At 44.7% G+C, this 19,492-nt stretch overlaps 2 long non-coding RNA genes across 2 annotated transcripts; one reads left to right on the top strand and one right to left on the bottom strand.

The window, feature by feature from the left end:
* Positions 1–25: 25 nt before the first annotated feature.
* Positions 26–14,904, bottom strand: LOC133381145 (uncharacterized). Its single transcript, XR_009761632.1, has 3 exons — positions 14,623–14,904; positions 3,820–4,188; positions 26–168 (listed from the first exon to the last, which is right to left on the bottom strand). It is a non-coding gene; the product is annotated as an uncharacterized LOC133381145 (long non-coding RNA).
* LOC133381140 (uncharacterized) lies at positions 36–5,786 on the top strand. Its single transcript, XR_009761627.1, has 4 exons — positions 36–90; positions 2,036–2,092; positions 2,372–2,409; positions 3,851–5,786. It is a non-coding gene; the product is annotated as an uncharacterized LOC133381140 (long non-coding RNA).
* Positions 14,905–19,492: the final 4,588 nt, after the last annotated feature.

A 19,492-nucleotide genomic window follows, 5' to 3' on the forward strand; every position in this document is an offset into this window, starting at 1 on the left:
TAGTATGTGTTTTAAGTTGTCTCCTCATTATTTTGTTGTAGGTCAAGGTGGATCCCCGGCAGTTCCGTATTTTACTTTTCAGAGTCGATGGTAAGTCTTAGGATGGGCAGTAGGGATGGTTCCATCAGTTTTTCATGTATCCAATCTTAAATTCAGCTCTCCTCATTTCTGCAGCAATTTGTGATTTAAAAAAATCCTTATGAAAATTCTCCAGAATTTTAGTGCGAATTTATCCTAATAAACACATTTCTGTACTCTGTTTTGACTAACATTTGCAACAACATAAAAATCCCAGCAGAATGGGAGAGAGAGCCAGATGTTTCTCTTTGGCCCTCAGGAATTGAAATGAATGAAGGGAGGAGGGGAGGGAGGGGGTGTGGAGAGGGGAACGATTCACACACCCACCTAAAAGCATTGGAGCAAAGCATCTGCAAGCACTAGAGATCCGGAGTGAAGACATTTGTTCCTTCCCTTTTCATATTATCAGAGGATTGGCTTAGTACAGATATACAGCGGGAAAACTGTGATAGCTTCTGTTTGCCAGTAACGTCATGTGAACCGTGCAAATTAAAAGGGGATGTGAGTAGCACCAGACCCACAGTAAATCCCCGTGTAGATGAGCCCTATGTTTCATTTCGCATATTGTTTCAGAAACTGCAAATTTGATAATTTGGCTTGAAATACGAACTAAATTTAATTTCTCCTCCATCCCTAGTGGGCAGGGGTGATGAATCCATTAAGGTTTTTAAAAATGCCTGCCAACCCCCAATTGAATTGACTGCCACAGCCACCAGCATCAGGGAGGGGTAGATTGCAGCACTCTCTGCTCTGGTGTCCTAGGACGTTGCTGTCTTCTCTGGTCTAGCAATTTCCCTCCCCGCTGAGGAGCAAAAAGCAGGAAGGAGCGCTCCAATCTATTCTCAATGAGGAAGTAATTTTTTGTGGGGAGGGGAGAGAAAATCACAAGAGCAGGCCAGCGGGGGGGGGCAATGGAGGCTGATGCCTTTTGGTACTGATGGGACAGTTAATGGTAGGCAGAGCCAGGGTTCACAGTAGAAGAGCCAACCAGTCACAGTTTTTCTCCCCATCCGCCTTCCTTGCAAATACGCAGGATAGAAGGCTGCAGGCCTGTGCCCACTTACATGGGAGTAAGCCTCACTGAACTCAGTGGGGCTTGCATATACGTAGGGCTACATAGGATTGTTCTGCATGCACACACATAATGAATGAAAGCAGTCTTCTTTAAACAGTTGACAATTCAGTTCAATGTTGTCCCATCATGGTTCCTAAAATTGACCTCTTATATGGATTCACTGAAATACTACATTTTTAAAACAGTCCTTTTAACTTTGTGCATACACTCATTAAATAAAAGGTCAGTGCAAACAAACAGCCCTTCCAAACAGGCCAGTTTTGTTTGCAGCTACCTGGCAACAAGACAGAGGTTGACCCGCATCTCCCCTTTGACCCACACCAGCCAGGGCAGGCAGTGTGTGTGTGGAAAAACTTCCTCTTTGCTCTGCCTGCTCCCGGCTGGTGCAGCAAAGAGGCCCAGATCAGGCTGATTGCAAATAATGTGAAGGCAGCAAGGCTGGCTCTGGATCCAGATGATTCTGTTGTAGCCTAGCTCTGCCTACTCCCAAAATGCCCCATTTCAGGGGTTCCTGCTGATTATCACTGGTGGGGATACCGCTGGTGGTAAAGCCCATCTATCATTTGGGCAAGCACATTGGGGCACTCTTCACTGGCAAGGCTCCCCGTAGAACCAGGCAGGGCTGGATAGAGTGACACCTCTGCCTATACAACACCCCCCTCCACACAATGGATTGGGGGATTGAACTGCTCTGCCCATCAGATGTATTAATATATTCCATTTGGCTTTGGCTCCACCTACTTTTGCACTTCAGCCACACCCACTTTGGCATGTGGTCCTCAGATCAAAAAAAGAAATTTTGAAGAAACCTTTTAAGCAGTTTTTGTTTCAGTCCGAGAGATGTCCAAGAACCTCAAGTCTTCCCCTCTTTTCTTGTTGCAGGCCAAGATGGATCCATTGCATGTTTTACCATGCAATCAGGATGTTTCACTGTTGGTGGTAAGTCCTAAGGAGCTGCGGTCTTGGGCTTACTCCATTTTGTGGCATTTGCCAAGTCTTTGGCAGAATATTACTTGATGCTACTTGATATCCCGATAATCTTGAATTGTTTCTGTAGCTGACCAAGGCGGGCCCCACCATTAGACCTACCATTAGTAAGATGGCTTCCTCAGGCAGTAGATTTTGGCTGCCACAAAACTGAAATTCGTTTCAATGCTAGCCAGAACTAGAGACCTCCAATGTGCCTCATCTTGTCTCCTTTGTGTTTCCCCCCCACAGGGCATCTTATAATCTCCAAACAAACCTCAGATTTATTGGTAAGTATTCTGGAAATTAAAATGGCAGCTACACAACTACCTGGCCGAGTTTGGAAAGCTTTGGAGTGCTCCCTCCTCTGGAATGCTGTTGAAAGTGCTGCTGCCACCACCACTGCTACTCTCCACCAGATAGGCATGCCAGAGTTTGATGTGGATGAGGGGGTCCATCAGAGGTTACCTTGCCCAAGGCCCCTCAAACCTAGAGCCAGCCTTGGTGTGTATGCAGATCGAGGCGGGCTTCATTCTCAGTGGCCCCCACTGGGTTCCATCAGACGAAATAGTGTGATTGCAACCTAAGATATAGGTTGGAAGAGCATATAGGCCACATCCACACCATGCATTTATTCCACTTCACAGTCCTGGCTTCCTTCAAAGAATCCTGGGAGCTGTAGTTTGTGAAGGGTGCTGAGAGTTGTTAGGAAACCCCTATTCCCCTCACAGAGCTACAATTCCCAGAGTTCTCTGGGAAGAGGGATTCTGTTAAACCGCTCTGGCAATTGTAGCTCTATGAGGGGAACTGGGTTCTCCTAACAGCTCTCACCATCTTTCACAAGCTACACTTCTCAGGATTCTTTGGGCGAAGCCTGGACTGTATAAAGTGGAATAAATGAATAGCGTAAATATGGCCCATGTCTGGGAGAATCCGTGTGTGTGTTGCTGTGAACTCTTAGCGGGAAGTGTGGGATATAAATGCTATTTATAAGACTGGATTGAAATCTCCACCTTCTTCCTGTATATTCTCCCTCTGTGAAAATGTGGACTAGTTTTCTTTGGGGGCAAGGAGAGGAACCATTTCTCTGAATTTTTTGGGTTGAGGTTTACTATTTACTTTTCTGGGTCTCAAGAAGAAGTGCAGATGGCAGAAACCTGTGCGTTAATCCTCACCCCACTTCCCACCAGCCATACTTCCCAAGATGCTTTGGGGGCAACATGGTGTGGCATGATTTGGCGTTGCTGCCAAGGGTATTCCAGGAAGTGGGAGTAGTGGGAAGTTATGGAGAAGGACTGCCTTGTGCCACTGTGAGCGGCATGGGAATTTTGGCTGTGAGTGGCACAGGGAAAAACCCTGGTCAAGGTGTAAGGATCCATACACTAAGCCTCTGCCCCCTCCCCAGAATTATGGAGAAATCCACCCTGAATTTTGTGATGGGTTTGTTTTGCTCCCACCCACCCAAAGAACTTCTGAAAAATAATTTTTTGAAATTTTTGGCACAGCCCTAGCTTTCTGTTAACTTAAGCCTGCGATTCTATGCATATTTACTCAGATGTAAATCACACTGAACTCAATAGGGTTACTCCCACCCACGTATCCCACAGCAGACCCCAGATAAGGCTAACATAAAACTTAAAGTTATAACCAGTTAGAAGAAGTGGTCTTATATATCTTTTGGTATAAGCTCTCTTACTTACCCTATATGACTCTCTCGGATTGTACTTTTAGGAAGTTCTGCTCCTGTCCAGGCCGAGATCCGGTTAGAGATAAACTGAGCCCCTTCGGGAGAGCTTTTGGAAACCTTGGACCAGAGCAATGCCAATGAAGAATCAACTTTATGCTGAAATCAATGCTTTGCTTCTATTACTTGTTCAATCCACAATGTCTGAGGCTAAGCAAAGAGGAAAGCTGCAAGCACTTCTATGCAAAGTCTTTACCATTCTCCTTCCAAAACTCAGGGAACTCCAGGAGCAATAGAATCATGTAACGTTGCCTTATCGTTATTTTGATGGTTATTTCAGTCCATTCCAATTCAGTGGGATTTCCTCGAGTCCTGTATAAAAGGGCTTTTAGGGGGGGAAATAGAAATGAGACACATTATTTATCCCAATCCGGGTGCAGGTCTGGTTTGGGGACTACCTTAGTGGATGACTTGTGGAGGTGCATCCTTTTTGGACTTAGTGGATTCCATACCATTGGCCAAAGCGTCCTTCTTGGGCATCTGTCTGGAAGAGGAAATGGAAGGAAATAGGAAGCTACCTTATACCGAGTCATACCATTGGTCAATGTTGTCTACGGTACACTGACTGGCAGCGGCTCTCTGGGGTTTCATACAGGGAGTCATTCTCAACCTTACCTGGCGATGCCAGGACCAAACCTGGGACCTTCTGCATGCAAAGCAGCTGCTGTACCACTGAGCCGTGGTGGTTCCATCTGACAGATCCCAGAAGATGAGGCCCCGTGGCCAATGCCCTCGAGGTTCATTTGGGTTCCATACTGACCCCTGTACTATTTAACATCAACATGGAACCACTTGGAGAGGTCTTTTGGGGATTTGATCCCATGAACATGTTGACGACACACAGCTCTCCTTTTGCTTTCCATTCTATGCAAAGAAAGCTGTAAAGGTTCAGATTCTATGTTTGAGCACAGTGGTGGGATTGTGCGTTGGCTAACAAACAGACTTAATTCATACAAGACATACAAGACAGTTGGTCCGTAGGAAAGCTGATCCAGAATTAAGCATACAACCTACAGTGGATTGGATTGCACTCTCTTTGAAGTTTGGGGGGGGGGGTTTACAATTGGATCTGTCTTTCTGTTTGAAAATAATGAGTCAGAAAAATAAACTCTGGATGGGTTATGTGTGTATGTGCCCACTCCTCCCCCAACTCATATTTAGCAATAGACCAAAGCAAGCTCACATGTGGTCTTTCCACTAGGTGGAGACAGTATTCTGTATGTTCATGTGATGCAAATGGAGTGTGTTGTTGCCCAATTGTATGTCATGATCGCTGCTTTTTACAACCAAATCCCAGTGTTAATACACAGCCTGAACAACTGCAATGTAACATACTGAATTTGCGCTATTGTAGTTTCTATGAGTAAGTAAAATGATGTATGTTAATATTTATATCTTATATTCTCTACTTGCAAACGCTGGATTTTGCAACCCAGCCCCCCCCTTTATTGGGCTCTAAGAAAATTCTTGCTCTTAAAAGAGGAATTATTTTTCAAAAACCTTTATTGCTGGAACTTCTGCTGACCTCAGTGACCCAGAGATGGTGGTGGGTCTGTAGCAGTTCTTGGTCACTTAGATTCTGTTTTTCTATTGTGGTTTCTTTTTATATCTTTAAGCTCAGATGTGAATTTTCAGTGGACCTTAGTGTGTGTGCGGATAGATGCAATGTGGTTATAAATTTCTACATGCCAAGGTTGCTCCTTAGGATATATACCACTGGAATGTTACAAACACTTTATGTTGTCCTTCTCATCAAATAACCTGTTTCAACGTTTACCTTCTTGGAGGGGGGTTTACATCTGTGCCCTTTCATGGAAGGAGCATTAATACTGTGACAGAACACTTACGGGGCAACATTGCAAAATATAATCTTTTTGTCACATGCTTTTTCTTTACAAAAATAAAATGGTTCTCTCTTGCCAACCTTTGTTGTCCTGCACTTTTTTTCCTGCCAAGTTCTGTATTTCTCTCTTGGGCATTACTTGGTCTCTCTCTCAATTGACCTTAAGGCCACACAGTCCCTTCTCTCAGTCAAAGAGGGCCCAAACAGGTTCTCTGAATGACATGGGATTGGAACAGCAAGGACTCCCCGTGTTATCATCTCTTCTTTAGCCCACCATTAGCAAAGCTGATAGGATCTGTCGCAGAGCTTGGAAAAGTTACTTTTTTGAACTACAACTCCCATCAGCCCCAGCCAACATGGCCACTGGATTGGGCTGATGGGAGTTGTAGTTCAAAAAAGTAACTTTTCCAAGCTCTGCTCTGTGCAACACCAAATAACTTCTAAAATAAAGAGACAAATGAAAGACAAGCAGGCCTAGAAAAACACACCTGGATTCCCTACCCTTTACAATCCTGGTTTCTCTCCCCCCGCTTGCCCTCCCTAAGGATCCTGGGAGATGTAGTCAGCATAGTCAGACTAGCGCTAGAGGAGTCTCTGTTGCAACAGAAACAACTCAGATGTGTGGAAATTCGCCTATTTATTTATGTAGCAGCATCAGTGCATGATGCTCTGTCAGAATGGTGGGACATCTGTTTTGGCCCGAGGGCCACATTGCCTTCTGGGCAACCCTCGGGGGGCCATATGCTATGGTGAAGGGGCCAGAGGCAAATGTGGGCAGTGCAATGAATGTAAATGTTATTTGTGCAGCAGTTTCTACACGCACCCCTCTCTAACCTCCATCCAGGCAAGCAAGAGGCATTATCAGAGTTCAAGATCACATCCCAGCCAGACAAAAACACTGGAGGTGGGCCGATGAGGGGTGTGGCTGGGGAGGGGGTTTCATCTGGTGAAAGTCCAGAGGGCCAGACAGAGAGGCCTGGAGAGCCACATTTGCTCCCCAGCCTGAGGTTCTCCACCCTTACCTTACAGAGTACAAAAGAGAGCAGGTCCCCGCCCAGAGGAGCTTACAACCCACAATGCAATGCTGGGTAAACAGCGAAGGCAGCGGCGCCAAAGGTCAACAGGGAAGCAAGGCCTGGTTATTGCGGTTGCATATGCTTAGGCTTGGTTACAGGTGCAAAACCACCACCATGTGAGAGCCTCCTCATCTGGCCACAGCCTCCCCTCCTTGGCTCTGCCCTGCTTTTAAAAAGCTCGTATTGAAATCAAGGGGAGTCTCTCTCCCCACAAGCCTAACTGTTGAGGCGATGGTGGGAGAGGCTGTGTATGTGGGGGGTCAAAGCTGGGGAATGATGGGGTAGTGGCAGACAGGTAACCTTTTGCCCTCCTCTGTTGCGACTCCCCCTTACCTGCTGAAAACACAGTCACATTTAAGCTTGAAAAAACCCTCCTTTTGGCTCAAGCCTATGCCATGGGGGGGGGGAGGATATGTGCTTGTGCTAATTGTGTGTGCGTGTGTGTGTGTGTGTGTGAGAGAGAGAGAGAGACTGCTAAGTGGCTGTTTGTTTATGATTCAATTCTATGTCAGAGGCAGTATATACCATCTGCTTCTAAAGGCCAGTTGCTGGGAATCGCAGGTAGGGAGAGTGCTCTTGCACTCAGGTGCTCCTTGTGGGCTTCCCATTGAGGCAACTGGTTGGCCACTGTGAGAACAGGATGCTAGACTAGGTGGGCCACTGGCCTGATCCTGCAGGGCTCTTCTTATGGCGAGATGGTCCAAAGATCAGACTCCAAAGCATTAAAACCACAGAGTTCTGGCTCCTAGAGATGGCATCAGAGGGCATGAAAACTGCTGTGATGACCTCTTCCTAACTGGTGGGGAGGGTGGGATTGGAGGTCTGTTCTTGCTGTAGAATAGGTGCTGCATATTCCCAGAGAGAAGAGCTGCAAGTGGAAGACTTCACAGCGAGTTACAGCAAGGAAGGGAAGAGAGAAGCACCAAGAGAGGCAAGGAATCCATGGCTGGAGAGGGGAAAGAGGGCGTAAGGAGTGAGAGACGTCCCAGACCTACTCCTCCAAATCAGGAGGCTTGTGCCTATCTAGCTCCTTCCAATTATGCACAGTCGAATGTAGGGATGTAGCTCATTGGTGGAGTTCATGCTTTCCATGCAGAAAGTCTCATGTTCAGTCCTGGTCCTTCCAATTTAAAGCATAAGAAGGTACCAGGGGAAGAAGGTATCCAGCCCTGCTGGATCAGACCAAGAGGCAATTCTAGTATTCCTTTTCTCCTCTAGGATGCACTCCTTAACATGGTGAGGGGGTTTGAGAGCATCAAAGAAGCTGAGAACAATGCCGTCAGGAGTCTAGACCAAGAGGCTAGACTCCTAGCAGGGGCACCCAAGGTGAAATGGTCAAACCTGAGATACCAGACTAAAATGCAACCAGATTCAGAGGATGGCAATGGTAAACCACCTCGGAATGCCTCTTACCACGAAAACCCTATGAACAGAGTATCCAAAATGCAACACGAGATAGTGCTGGAAGATGAGACCCCCAGGACAGAAGGCACTCATCAACCTACTGGGGAAAAACAACAGACAAGTACGTATAGCACTATGACTAATGATGCAGCAGGGTCAAAGCTGAAAGGAAGCCCAGAGGCTGATGTGCACAGATGCAAAAGGAGAGTCCAGAGTTGTACAATGTACACAATAGGAATATGGAATGTGAGAAGCATGAACCAGGGAAAGTTAGAAATTGTCAAGCAAGAAATGGAACGTATCAACATTACCATACTTGGTGTGAGTGAATTAAATGGATGCAAATGGGACATTTTCAATCAGGCAGATAGAAAACATTTTATGCAGGAAATGAGAAATTAAGAAGAAATGGGGTTGCTTTAATAGTGAGAAGTGATGTAGCAAAAGCAATTAGGAACTATAACGCAAGGTCTGAGTGAGCTATATCAATGAGATTTAATGGGAAACCTATTAACATAACCATCACCCAAGTCTATGCTCCAACGGCAAATGAAGAAGAGGAGGAATTGGAGAGATTTTACACAGAAGTACAGGAAGAAATTCATCACACACCAGAACAAGATGTTCTGATAATCATGGGGGACTGGAATGCAAAAGTAGGGAACAGAGAAGAACTAGAAATTGTGGGGAAATGGGCTTAGGAGATAGAAATTAAGCAGGAGAAAGACTTATTGAATTCTGTGAAACCAATAATTTGTTTCTCGCCAACACATTTTTTGAGCGACCAAGAAGACAACTGTACACGTGGACATCACCAGATGGTCAAATTGATTCTATAATTCCTAAATTGATTCTATAATTGGTAGCAGAAGATGCGAAGTTCCATACTTTCTGCAAAAACAAGACTAGGAGCAGACTGCGGTACAGATCATGAACTGGTCGTATCGAAAATCAGAATAAAGCTAAAGAATGACAACAAAGCACTCATAATGCCAAAATACAATTTAAATAATATCCCAGAAGAATATAAAGAACAAATAAGGAACAGGTTTCAGGCTTTAAACTTAGTTGATAAAGAACCAGAAAAACTATGGATTGAAGTCAGAGACATTATCAGGGAAGAATGCAAAAAGAAAATACCTCTAGTTAAAAAGAGAAAAAGACCTCAATGGATAACTGACAAAGTTCTTAAAATGGTTAAAGAAAAGGGAGGGAAAAGCAAAAGGAGATAGAAACACGGTCAGAACCCTAAATGCAGTAATACAGTAACTAGTACGTAGGGACAAAGAGAACTATATAATAGTTATTGTATAGAAATAGAAGAGAACAACAAAAAAGGTAGAACAAGAGCCCTATTCCTAAAGATTAGAGAAATTAAAGGGAAATTAAAACCAAGAATAGGGATGTTGAATAATCAACAGGAAAACACACTGACTGACCGAGATAAAATAAAAGGAAGATGGAAGCAATACACTGAAGAACTATATAAAAGAGATGCAAGGATGACAGATTCATTCACCGAGGAACCGTATGATGAGGAACCAGAAATTTTAGGATATAAGGTGAAAGCTGCTCTTAAAATTCTTGGAAGAAACAAATCACCAGGAACAGATGGCATTCCAATAGAGTTGCTACAAGTTACTGAGACTGAATCTGTCCAAATTTTGACAAAAATGTGTCAACAAATATGGAAAATAAAACAATGGCCCTCAGAGGGGAAGCGTTCAATATACATCCCAATTCCAAAGAAAGGGGATCCCAGGGAAGGCAGTAATGATCAAACTTAATATCCCATGCAAGTAAAGTAATGCTCAAGATTCTACAACAAAGGCTCTTACCATGTATGGAGTGAGAAATGCCAGATGTCCAAGCTGGATTTAGAAAGGGAAGAGGTACCAAACATATGTTGGATAATGGAATGGCCCAAAGAATTTCAGAAGAAAATCACCCTGTGCTTTATAGATTACAGCAAAGCGTTCGGTTGGGTAGATCATGAAAAACTATGGAACGCTTTAAAAGAAATGGGGGTGCCACAGCATCTGATTGTCCTGATGCACAACCTATACTCTGGACAAGAGGCTACTGTAAGGACAGAATATGGAGAAACTGATTTGGTCCCAGTCAGAAAGGGTGTGAGACAGAGGTGTATTTTTTCACCCTATATGTTTAATCTATATGCAGAACATATCATACGGAAAGCAGGAAAGCGGAAAGATGAAGGAGGTGTGAAGATTGGAGGGAGTAAAGACTAAAGTAATGATAACAGGAGATTAATGTAACTTTAAAGTTGACAATGAGGACATTGAACTTGTCAAGGATTATCAATAGCTTGGCACAGTCATTAATCAAAATGGAGACAACAGTCAAGAAATCAAAAGGCGGTTGGACTGGTGAGGTCAGCTATGCAACCACTAGAAAAGGTTCTCAAATGCAAAGATGTATCACTGAATACTAAAGTCAGGATCATTCAGACCATGGTATTCCCATCTATATGGATGGAAGTGAAAGTTGGACAATGAAAAAAGCAGATAGGAGAAAAAATCAATTCATTTGAAATGTGGTGTTGGAGGAGAGCTTTGCGCATACCATGGACTGCGAAAAAGACAAACAATTGGGTGTTAGAACAAATTAAACCAGAACTGTCACTAGAAGCTAAAATGATGAAACTGAAGTTATCATACTTTAGACACATCATGAGAAGACATGATTCACTAGAAAAGACAATAATGCTGGGCAAAACAAAAGGGAGCAGAAAAAGAGGAAGGCCAAACAAGAGATGGATTGATTCCATCAAGGAAGCCACAGACGTGAATTTACCAGATCTGAACAGGGTGGTTCACGACAGATGCTGTTGGAGGTCGCTGATTCATAGGGTCGCCATACGTTGCAGTCGACTTGAAGGCCCATAACAACAACAACTACTGCCCCACATGCCCCTGTTGGTACATTTTGGTGGGTTGCCAACTTAGGGTGACCCTATGAAGAGGGTTCTCATGGTAAGCAGTATTCAGAGGTGGTTTACCATTGCCTTCCTCTTGGAGCCCTGTTAAGCCTATCAAAACCATCCCTATGTTCTGAGTGAGGGCAGGGCTCTTTCCTTGCAGGCCATACATACGTATATGGCAGCAAAGCATATTCTGGAAGCCGAGCAGTAGGACAGCAGCCTTACATTTTGCTTCTTTTATTTTCTTTATATTATGTCACTCCACTGGCTTGTGTCATGATCTGGTCTGAGACTTTGGCTTACTGGACCTCAAACAGCTCTGAGTGAGTAACTTGCTCCAACAAAGTTGGGAGCGGACTGAGGTATTTTGTGCCTCTGTCTCCAGACTGCCTCCTCCAGGTTCCACCCCGTTGTAGAGAACTCTGCAGAGCCTTAAAGGGCCAACCCTCTGGCATGAAGATGGGCACTCTTCCTCTGTTCCACAGTCTCTCTCTTGGACCACATTCACACCATACCTTTATTCAGGACTGGTGCCAAATGGTGGCCAGGTTGGGCCTTGGCCGAGGTCCCCTGAAGAACCCCTCCTTAGGGTGTGGGGGCAGCACTCCCCTTCTGTGATCCTTGGCAGGGTCGACTCCCGACCCTGCCGCAGATTGCAGAGATGGAGCTCCCAGCCCTTCCTATAGATTGCAGGCCTGCAGCGCCTGCCAACTCTACCTCCCTCCCTTTCTGTGAATGCCCTGCATGCTGTGTGTGCAGCTGCCATCAACCGAGATGGCAGCAGAGGCTTCTCTAAGGGGCTGATGCCCCTCCTGCCATCTTGATTGATGGTAGGCATGTGTGCCATCAATGAAGATGGCAGTAGAGGTATCAGCCCCTTAGAGAAGCCTCCACCGCCATCTTGGTTGATGGCAGTAACCTGCACGCCCAGTGTGCAGGGCATTCACAGAAAGAGACAAGAGGTAGGTGGAACAGTCCCACACGGTCTGTACGGGAGGGGGGGCTGGGAGCAGGGGGCCAGGGCAGGCTGTCACCGGCCCTGCCTTTATTTCACTATTATTCCACTTTAATCATGGTTTCTCCCAAAGAATCCTGGGAACTGTAGATTGTGAGGGGGGTGAGAGTTGTTAGGAGACCCCTATTCCCCTCACACAGCAACAACTCCCAGAGTTCCTTGGGAAGAGGGGTTGATTGTTGAACCACTCTGCTGGATCCCAGAGTCATGACAACTTGGACCGATTCGTGTGTAAGACTACAGAGTGTGAACGTCAGTGGACACAGAATGAGCCTGTTGTTTCAGTGTTGCCCTGGGCTGCTTTCGGGGAGAAGAATGCGATATAAATTTAATAATAAACAAGTGTCTATCTTTAGCTTTGCCTGCGTACACACCATATATTTAAGCCACATGGTTTCCCCCCCAACGATCCTGGGAACTGTAGTTTACCCATCACAGAGCTACAATTCCCAGCACCCTTAACAAACAACAGGTATGGTGTGACATGTTGTGTCTCCAGTTGGCCCTGCTCCAACTTCCCCCCCCCTCAGCCCCCTACCTACCTCCCCTACCAGTGCAGAGACCACCATTGCTATCTTATGGATAAAAAGAATTATTCTACTACCTCTGTATGTGTGTGTTTATTTTTAATGTTGTTTTAGACTACTTAGATGCGCAGCAGCCAAAGCCAGCACCTTGTAGGCGTTTTTTTAAAAAGCAACTGAAATGTAATTGTAGTGATTACTTTTGAGAAAAAGCAATCCGTTACTTTCAGAGCAAATGCAATTGTAACAGTAGTTACTACTTTTTTGGGCCATGTAATTGTAACTGTAATTTATTACTTTTTAAAATTAATCTTCCAAGCTCTGAGTATAAGGCAACTTAAATTCTCTCTGTGACATTAAGGAAGCTCAGCCAATGGCTGACACTTTAGGAAGAACTCAGCCCCAGTTTTAAACTATTACCCCAGATATTTCCCCCCTAGTTTAATTGCTATTTGATACATTCCTCTGCCCAGCTGCTTTTTTAACTTCAGCAACAAAGATGCCCGTCTGCATTACCATCTGTCTACAGCTTTTGATGTATTAACCTCTGCTCCTGAAGAGTTCCAGCTTTTCCTCAAAGCACCCTCCCCACCCCACAGTAATATAGCTGGTCTCTTCCAGATCTCATCCTGTTTATCTAAGTCTTTCGTTTATCTCAGAGTCACGGAACTGGAAGAAACCCAACTGCATTCCAAGCTGAAGCTGAGACAGGATATCATCTAGAGAATCCTCAAGAGAAGTCGCCAAGGAATGACAAGAGATTCTATCCACAAGCTCCCCTCCCCTCAGCTGCTTGGTCCGCAGCTGAGCGGGTCCTACAGGGTGCTTCCAGACAATGTGTTTATTCAGAATTCGTACTGATTTGTCTGTGAGGATGTTAGACGAGGTTGGCTATTTTGTGAGCATTCCTCCTGATTTGTCTGTGGGGAGGTTAGACAATGCGGGTTATTCGATGAGCATTTGTCCTGATTTGTCTCCGGGGAGGTTAGACAATGTCAGCTATTTGACAAGCATGTATTCTGATTTGTTTGTGGTGAGGGATGTTGTGTCAAAACAAGTGTTATCCAACACTTTCCAGTGCATCTGCCCATCACTTTCCTTATCACGAAAAGTCTGATCTTTTTACAAAGTGGGTTTGCTGCGCAAGTCTTCGCAATCAACTATAACCACACAACTTGAATTTGGCGGTATGTAACTGAATCCCACTCTGAAAACAGTGACTGTCTGGAAGTGCCTATAGCTATTTTTTATTTTGTTAACTTAAGAACATTTATAGACCGCTTAATAACACAATAAATAGTTTAAGCAGTCTACAAAAGAAGAGTATAAGCATTGATTTAAAAATGCAGATAAAACCAACATTGAAAAACAGGTAGATGTAATAAAGTTATAAAAAATATCGAGAAGATCAAGAGAATTTAAAAAGAAGCATACATAATAAAATTACATCCGTAATTTTTTGCCAAGGCAAAGAAGTTTTTAGCATGTGTCTAAAACATCACAGCAAAGGAGCTTGCCTGATGTTAACTCCTAGGGATAGCTTTGGATGGTGTCTAACGGGATTCCCCTCTCCTCCGAAAATGTGGTTCTCCCTATGCAAAGTGTGCAATAGGATCACTAACAAACTCCATCTAAAATGGAATATGGAGCTGTGCTACTGCAGAATCAGCTGCTATCAGCGGTATCTTTCATCAGGGGTTTTGTTCAGCAGAAATATCCTCCTCAATCCAATTAAACAAAATCAGCGTTGGAGAGAGTCTGAGGAAATCTTACATCCAGGAAGGGATATTTGGGACTGAAAATACAATATGCTACATGATCTTAAAGGGGCCCATGGGGCAACTAATCTGAGCAAAGCCATCGTGAGGTTGCACCTGTAATTCCAGCATCCATAGCACCAGTGGTGGCCGGTGCCCATTGAGACTGGTAGGGAGGCAGGCAGGGATACTTAACCGTAAGTGAAGCCAAAGCCAATGACAGGCAGAGATACTTCCTGATTGGTTGCTGTACGTGAGAAGGCAGGCAGGCAGGCAGGAGGTGGGCTGATGTAGGTGAGGCAGTGCCCCACTTTTCCTAGTGGACCATCCTCCGATGCTTAGCACTTCTAAATCCTTCTTCCTAGCTGGTCAGCTCCATCTTCATATATTTTGTTGCAATGCCTGCCCAGAAATCACGTGGAACTGCTTCCCCTTTTCTTTTCCTGCCTGGTGCTGCTTCCTTTGGCTTTTTGGGAGTTCCAGCAGTTCCCAGTGACTCTCCTTGCACTTTGACATTATTAAAAAGTAGGCAGCAATTGTGCTCTTGCAAAAATAGCTTTTCTAATTTTTGTTTTGTTTTGTTTTGGCACAGCTGTTTCTTGCATCTTTGAAATATTCTGAAGCTTCTTCAGGTTTTACGAAGAACCAAAAACCAATCCCATGACTGCCACCTACTGTGCTGCTTAGGCAATTGCCCGCAAGTTTCTTTAGTCTTGGGGTCACCAGCCACTGTGGTGTAGTGGTGAAGGTGCTGGACTACGACCTGGGAGACAAGGGTTTGAATCCCCACACAGCCATGAAGCTCACTGGGTGACTTTGGGCCAGTCACTCCTCCTCAGCCTCAGAGGGAGACAATGACAAACCACCTCTGAATACTGCTTACCAAATGAAAAACCTATTCATAGGGTCACCCATAAGTCGACTTGAAGGCAGTCCATGTCCAGTCTATGCTATTTTGTGGGACAGCTTCAAGTACATGCTGGAACTTTAGGTTTGGATTAAAGCGAGCCACACACACGCAAAGGCTATCTAGTCCAGCATCCTCATAGTGGCCAACCAATTGCCCCCAGGAAGCCCACAAGCAGGACCTGAGCGCAAGAGCACTCTTTCCTCCTGCAGTTTCCAGCAACTGGGATTCGGAAGCATACTTCCTCCAACAGTAGAGGGAGAACATAGGCATCATGGCTAGTAATCACTGATAACATCCTCCATGAATTTATCTAATCTCGTGACAGCTGTTTTTATTAGGGCTGCAGGTAACCGTGTTTCCCAGCAGGACAAATAGTGAGAGAGGGATGGCAGCACTTTAAGTCTTTGGCTGCATATATACCATACCTTTAAAGCACATTTAGAACACATGGCTTCCCTCAAAGAATCCTGGGAACCGTAGCTTACCCATCCCTGAACTACACTCTTTAGTACCCTAAACAAACTACAGTTCCCAGGATTCTCTGGGGGGTGCCTCTGAGGATATGAGGAGTGAATTTCCCCTTCATCACCAGAAATGTGGAGCAGCCCCAGATTGCAAGTAAATATCTGGGTTTAAAAAGCAAAACTTTCTGAGTTATAAAGTGCGACTTCCACAAAGTCTGATGCCTTGCTTTTCAGCCTGGGTGTCTGAAGAAAACATCTGGAACATGTTAAACTGAAGTTTGAACCAGGTTGGTGAAGGCTTAATTCAAACCTCCCAGGACAGTCTTTTTTTGCATAGCTATGTTGATCGGACAATATTTTTTACTGCTTAAAATCTTGATTCGGGGGGTGTCTTATTCTGCGCCCAGTACTTCTCATCGTAGCCACAGCTGCAATAAGAGATAATCAACAATTAGAGCAAGAAATGCAAGAGTGATAAAAAGTATTCCCTATTTAGGATTTAAGTGGTAGATTCTTTCTGCTCACACAGGATTCTGCCTCAGGCAAGCGCAAGAGTCCCTCACAGAAAATAAAGTTGGCAACCGTGCAAAATGTAGCTCAGGCGTGGGGAACCTTTGGTCTGCCAGATATTGCTGAACTACAATTCCCATCAGCCCTAGCAAGCATAGCCAATGGCAGGGATGATGGGAACTGTAGTCCAAGAACATCTGGAGGGCCAAAAGTTCCTCATCCCATATGTAGATATATGGGCATGTGGGCCAGAAGAGGCCACCTCTCACTTTTTATTTTAAAAAAGAGAAAAGCTTTTCATTTCTATAAAATAGAGGGCAATTAACAGCCACTGCTGGGAGGTTCTTTGAAATCACACTGCAGTAGAGATGTAAAATTTGCAGAAAAGTTGAAGCCATGGGAAGAAACAAGTTTTTTTCTAGTAAAGAACGTTTTGGAAAATTGGAAAGACACTACATATATTTTTCAGCACCCTTACAGGTCAAAATTCACTTTGTTACTTTAGGAACATAAAACGTATTATATATAATTTGGTTTGTCCATGAAATTATCATGTCTGGTATATTAAAAGTACATTCAAACAATAATTACAAATCAAAATTACTTTTCAAAAATGTTTAGACTTTTGTTACAAATGGAACTACAAACTGCTAAACCTGGCATCTCTTTGATTTTGCCAGTTTATGAGGAGCAGGCAAAAAAAACCCGCAGAAGAAACCATCAATATTACATTTATTTACTTATCTATTCCTTAAATTTATTTAATTATTAAATTTATATCCTGCCCTTCCTTCCAAAGGAGCTGAAGGTGGCAAACACACAAACATCTAAAACATATCTCGAAAAGTAAAACAAAGAAAATTATTGTGTCTTCTGAAAATTATATCTCCTCCAGTCCTCCGTAGTGTCAGACCTAAAACACTCATTTCCAAAGAAACGAGGAAGTTTCCTTCTGGGGCTAAAGATGGGCATTAGGGAGTGATTTTCCTCAGGACTACACCAGGGATGATGAAATGAAAAGGATTAGAGAGATTCAAGAAAGATCCCAATGGCTACTAGTCCTGATGATTGACTATTATCTCCAGAGGCACTATGCCTGTCTGGATACCAGTGATGGGGATCAGGAGCCAGAGAGGCCTGTTGGGTTCAGGCCCCGTTTATGGGCTTCCTATAAGGATCTGGTTGGCCACTTTGGGAAACAGTGCTCATCTAGACGGGCCTTTTGCCTGATCCAGCAGTGCATTTCTTATGCTCATATATGCTTAAGTGGTTAACCCTCCCCTCCATTGGATGGCTGACATCTTGTGCTCCCCTTGCTGGTGCCTTGCTGTGGGTTTCCCACTTGCTCCCTTGTCAGCTTGTTTCTCAGTGCCCCTTGCTTATGCATTGTCTGATTGGTTCCCTGCCCCAATCCCCAGGCCACACCCCTCTCTGTCCTCCTTGTCACCCTCCTTGAGTGTTTTGGTTTGGCACGAATGTGACCTTGAACTCTGATAACGCCTCTTGCTTGCCTGGATGGAGGTGAGAGAGGGGTATGTGAGTATGTGCATAAACTAGCCTACTGCACAAAGTGTACATTCATTGCTCTGTCCACTTTTGCGGCTTGCCCCACTCACCATGGCATGTGGCCATGAAGGGAATGCGGCCCTCAGGCTAAAGCAGATCCCCCACCATTCTAATAGAGCACCATGCACACAAATGGTGCTACAGAAAAAGAAAATAGCCAAAGTGCCACTGATCTCTTAAGTAGTTGTTGCCTGCAACAGAGACTTTTCTAGGAGTAGTCTGACTCTGTTGACTACATTTCCCAGGATGCTTGGCGGGGGTAACCAGGATTCTAGGGGGTAGGTATTCTAGGTGTGATTTTTCTCTCCAGATGTATTCTGATCTTGAGGGTAAACTGAGAGGAAGACCAAGTGGTACCCAAGAGAGAAATAGAGGTCCTAGCAGAGAGAAAGAAATACAGGACAACAAAAGTTGGCAAGAAGGAGCCATTTTATTTTATTTTTGTCAAGAAAAAGTGTCAGAAAAAGCATCAGGTAATTGATTTAAAAATAAATACTCGGAGAAGCTTTTCAAGTGACAAAAGACCATGTTTTGCAAAGTTGTCCCTGTAAGTACTCTACTACAGTATTAATGCTCCCTTCTCGAAAGAGTGCGGATGTAAACATGTTACTTGATAGCCCTCTGCGACTAACAGGTCAGCCCGCTGGCAATAGTGCTCTGCCTTTCCCACGGCAGCCTTTTGGTTGGTGAGAGGGAGAGAAGGAGAAGGGGATGGCAGAAAGGAGGAGACAGAGAAAACAGGCGGCAGAAAGACAGAGAGAAAGGTGGTCTTGCCTACTTTTTATTAGGCCCTGCCCACTTCCAGCTTCAGTCCTGCCTACCACTGACCCCAGCCCTGCCCAGCGCCAGCATGTGACTCTTGACATATATTCTGTAGGGAATGTAGCCCGGGCCTTAACAATAAAAAAAGGTTTCCCTGCTCCAGGCCTTACCACAAACTGTGTAACGTTCAGATTGCATTGCAAGATCTGCACAAGCTCAGAACCCATCTTCACGTGAAAGAAAACAATAAGGAGACAGCCTGAGACATCTGAAGATTCCCAGGGACGTGAGGTAACGTATGAATATGAATGTAAGAAACAGAGAAAGGCCTGGGGGGTGGGGGTTTAGGGGGGCAGTGCCCCACATGCACTTAGAAACCATAGGAAGAGAGAGTGCTCTTGCGCTCACGTCCTGCTTATGGGGTTCCCAGGGACATATTGTCGGCCACTGTGAGAACAGGATGCTGAACTAGATAGGCCACTGCCTTGACTGATCGAACAGCCCGACTGTTCTTATGATCAGACAGCCCAAATGACAGCCTCCAAAGGGTTAAAACCATAGAGTTCTAGTTCCTAGAGATGACATCAGAAAGAATGAAAATAGTTGTGATGACCTCATCCTGTCTGGTGATGTTGAGAGAAAGGACGGACTGATTTTTTCCCTTTTCTTTCCCAGGTTTGGAGTAGTTGCTGCCTGTTCCCGAAGAGGGGAGCTGTAAGGCTTCAAGGTGAGTTAAAGCAATGAAGGAGAGACCTGAATGCAAAAGGGGCGAAGAAAGAGAGAAACGGCAGGAAAGGCAAGGAATCCGCGGCTGGCTGGAGAGAGGAAGGAGGTTGGAAGGATTGAGAGACGTC

The sequence above is a fragment of the Rhineura floridana genome, chromosome 3, assembly GCF_030035675.1.
Source record: "Rhineura floridana isolate rRhiFlo1 chromosome 3, rRhiFlo1.hap2, whole genome shotgun sequence".
Classification (NCBI taxonomy): Eukaryota; Metazoa; Chordata; class Lepidosauria; order Squamata; family Rhineuridae; genus Rhineura; species Rhineura floridana.